The sequence below is a fragment of the Cygnus olor genome, chromosome 4, assembly GCF_009769625.2.
Source record: "Cygnus olor isolate bCygOlo1 chromosome 4, bCygOlo1.pri.v2, whole genome shotgun sequence".
In the NCBI taxonomy this organism is placed as follows: Eukaryota; Metazoa; Chordata; class Aves; order Anseriformes; family Anatidae; genus Cygnus; species Cygnus olor.
In genome coordinates, this window is record NC_049172.1 from 72,929,815 (window position 1) to 72,934,030 (window position 4,216).

General features: G+C 42.1%; 1 pseudogene; it reads left to right on the forward strand.

Annotated features, from left to right (window-relative positions):
* Positions 1-1,719: 1,719 nt before the first annotated feature.
* Positions 1,720-3,993, forward strand: LOC121069373 (annotated as a pseudogene).
* Positions 3,994-4,216: the final 223 nt, after the last annotated feature.

The following is a 4,216-nucleotide window of genomic DNA, read 5'->3' on the forward strand; positions in this document are numbered from 1 at the left end:
ATAACCTAGGCACTAGCTCAGCAGTATAAAGCACAGTCTGAGAGCTGAACTGCAGCAGTGCATGTGTCTGCGCCTTAGTAATTTTGTGAACATGGACTGACTTATTTAGGAAAAAAACTGTGCTTAGAAATATTAGGATTTGGAAAGATCTGCCTGGAAGTTGAGTTATGCCAATATGTGAATATCCACAAAGTATTATACTGGAATATATGGGCAACAGTATATTAAGAAGGGCATTTAATTTATGCTGCAAAGAATTTATACACTTTGCAATTATGTACACAGAAGGAAAAATTCGCCTTCATTGAAATCTAATTTTATCCACTTGGGAGACTGAAAAATATTAAAAGTTATGCTTTTGTGAATCCAGTTATACTTCTAAGATAGGGATAATATTCTCTGGTCCATTTATGCCTCAGACATTCAGCTTTTCTGCATAGATATTGATGTCATTGGAAGTACATGGCTCTTGATGAACATCTGTCCCTGTGCAGCCTGATCATATCTCTACCTGTGTTGTATGTAATTGTTTAAGAAAACAATGTAGCCCAGAAAGAGTGCGTCTATAGTGTGAACTGTAATATTGAGGATCCAGACAAGCACTTCAGGAATTTCCTTTGGAATAACTGTAATAGTCAGGATTTTTTTTTTGTAAGACCCAGCCTAAATATATTCTAGGCTGATTAATTTCTCTCAAGATAAACCACTAACCACCAGTCTCTTGAAAGAAACAAATAAATCAAATATGCTTAGTACTGAGTCTGTTCTTTGACTTTTTTGGAATAAACGTAAGAAAGCTGAAAGTACATTTTCATTATTTCCAAAAGGCAGTGGTCACTCTGAAAAATCTGGGAAGATCTGCTCTGGAATTTTTGCAACAGTTGTTTCTTGCTTCTGTTTCTCTTTCACCCATGCCCATAAGAATCATGAAGCAAGTTTGCTTTGCCTAGGAAACAGTTCAACTCTCCTGTGTGATTTACAAATAATGCAGCTTAAACAACAACAACAACAACAATAAAAGTTATTTATTGAAAAAAATTCACAAAAGAATTACAGTATTTCAGAGGATATAATTCACTTGTCATATTAATGACATTTGTAGAAATCTCTAAGGCAAGACCAATTTAATTAATTCAAATTAAAAGCAGTTTAAAATATGGCAATTTGTTTTGGTAAAAAAAAAAAAAAAAAAGCTTAGAAGCATCGCTGCCACTGTAGATACTTGGGTAGGTGTGAAAATTAACAATTGGAAACGTAAGAAATGCAAGCACATGTACTAAGTACCCACAAAATATGGTCTGATTTGAAAAGTCAGACATTTTGAAATTATAGGTTAATTATATTAAAATAACAGTTAAACAGAATCATTACGAGTCCAAGAAGACCACAGTATACAAATAAAAGGTAAATGAACACAGATGAAAATCTGTCTATATATCTATCAAAACAAATGAAGGAGTACAAGAACAGATAAGAGATTGCTTTTAGCGGAGGATTTTGCCAATTACAGAACTAACCAACCATGACTGAATAACATCCATGCTTGGATGAAAGATCACTATCTCAAATCAAGCGCTGTAAAGGAGCCACAAATAGCTGTTTGCTCAATTCCCCAGTTATTTTACATGAGCTGAGCTCATCCTTCCATTCTTCTTGGTGGCCGAGCGCGTAATGGCGGCCATGCCATGAGGGGCCGCCGTGCTGTGAGGGGCTACCGCCATGTTGTGCTCGCCCAGCGCCATGTTCGTGCTTGACGCTGCCACCCCGGGCCAGCAGGCACGGCTGTGGCTGGGCGCCCTGCGCCTCCTCAACCACCTGGGCTGCCGCTTCGGCCTGCCCCGTCTGCACTCGGACATCCGCTTCCTCAACTCTCTCAGCGGCTGTGGAGGGGCCTCGCGGGGTGGTAGCAAGCCCCTCTGCGGCAGCCGCAGGGCCGGCCAGGCCCAGGCCAGCGGGAGGCCAGGCCCCCATCAGCCAGGCTGCCCCAGAGGGTTTTGCCAACACTGTGTTCCTCTTCTTGCCCTGTCCCCAGTCCAGCCGGGAGCTGCAGCAGTTCGTGTCCGGCAGCGCCACCGCTGCCCCCCCCCCCCAGGAACTGCCCACGGCCCAGGAGGAGGTGGAGAAGTTCCTGCCCAGGAGCACCCAGGAGCTGCTGGCAGAGCAGAAGGTCATGCTGTACTGGATGCTTTCAGCAAAAAGTTTGGATGAAAAACTGGAAGAAAAGGAAAGGGCTCTTAAAATATCTGTTGACTTCAAAACAGGAGGAACTGCAGGCCCACTTAATTACAAGCTATCAGAAGGCTGTTGCTGAGGAAGTTCTTTCACCTGTGTGTGCCCAGAACATGATCATTGCCATTAAAAGGTTCTTGAAAGTACAAAACGCCAAAGAGAAAGAGGTGGCCTGCATGGAAAGAGTCAAAAACCATCTCCTAAAGACAAGCAAAATGCTTAGACAACAGCATGACTCAGAGAAGAAAACCAAAGTCAGAGAGAATCAACTTCAGGTATTTTTGCACCTTGAGTTGTGTCTTCAGTGCCCTTCATTACAAAACAACACTGATGAAACAGAGCAGCTGTTAGAAAAGATGACAGATATTCTGCGCATTTTATGTCTGACTGAAGACCCAGCTTATCTTACAAAGTTTCTGGAGGGTTTCTGGAGGAAATATTGGAATTATATATGAATTCTATACCGAGGACCTTTGGAAATCTTCACTACAGTCTGGGTACACAAATACCACAGAAGCTGGCATCTGTTCTGCCTTCAGACTTCTTCAGTGATGATTCAGTGATTCTGGATAGCAAATCTCGAGGCCTTCCGGAGTCTTTATCATCTGCCCTAACTCCCAGTGCTGTTTGCCTACGCACTGAGGGTGATCAGCTGGAAGAACTGCGCACCCAATCTGCCAAAAAGAGAAGGAATAATATATTAGCATGACAGAAGAATCACAGAACTTGCATCAAATTGAGATTCCCAAGATAGCCAAGACTCCCATCAGAAAGGAGAGCTCACGTTCTTACGTTGCCACTGAGAAATCTCAACAAATGCTTTTGCAGAAATAAGCAGTGCAAGAGGTTACAAAGGTAAGGAGGAATCTCTTCAATGAAGGGATACGTTCACCATCAAAAAGGCCTGTGAAAAAGATGCCTAGAAGCCAGTCAGAAGGCCTAAGAAGCTGTGGAAGGCCTAAGATACAAATGAAGGTGCATCACAAGTTACAGACCAAGAGAGTTGCAGAAATACCACTACATAAACAGGTCGCTAGACTACTGCATAGGCACATCACAGGCCGGTCTGATCCAGGCTGTGACACTGGTTTGTAGAAGAGTCTCCAGAGAAGGCCATAATTAAAGCAGGTCTAAGAAGAAGTCCATGCATCAGAAAACTGTCTTTTAATAGGATCCACTTTGGTGTTTTCTATTCTGCTATGCAGCCCATCTCACAGAATTCACAGTGAGTCCACCAAGGATGAGAAGAGGAGAGCTGCACTCAGCAGGATGTAGCAGGCATTAAGCTGCACTCCAAGAGCCCCACTGTCCAGACTCCCAAGAGATTTTTTTTTTGGTGCAGCTATTGACATGTGTAGCCCTGCAGAGAAGCGTTCATCTGGAAGGAGGAGAACAAGAAAAGATTCTTTAAACTTAGAGGAGCTGACTGTGTGTCAGACTCCTAGAAAAACACCTCATAAATCTGCACAGAAGCTACTCAATTCTGTCAGTAAACTACCAAGGAGATCACCTTGCATTCTCCACAGGACTCCACAAAAGCTAGAGAAAACTCCCAGCAAAAGTCCAGCTGCTAAGCAGACTATAGCTAAGTGTTTGAGAAAGTACGTTTTCCATCCTGTACAAGGGGTCAAGTCACCGTCTGTGTTAATGGAAAGTAAAAGGGTTCACTTACTGCAAGTAATGTCTAAGGATTGTACTCCACAAGAGAAACTTTCCCCTCCTTGCAAAGAGTCTGGCTTACAAATGCCAGAATATAACAATTGATTAAATGATTCATTACAGAGATGAAGAAAAGGAAAAGTAGTCTGTGGTGACTTACTTACTTACATCATTCCATTGAATTTCTATGAATTATGTTCACCTTCCATCCGTCTTCCATGCTTAAGTAGAATCTGAGCAACTTCTACATGATGAAAATGTTTTGTTTCTTTTATATTCCTCTGAAAAATCTAAGAAATGCAGAGATTTGATAATAATTATCATAACA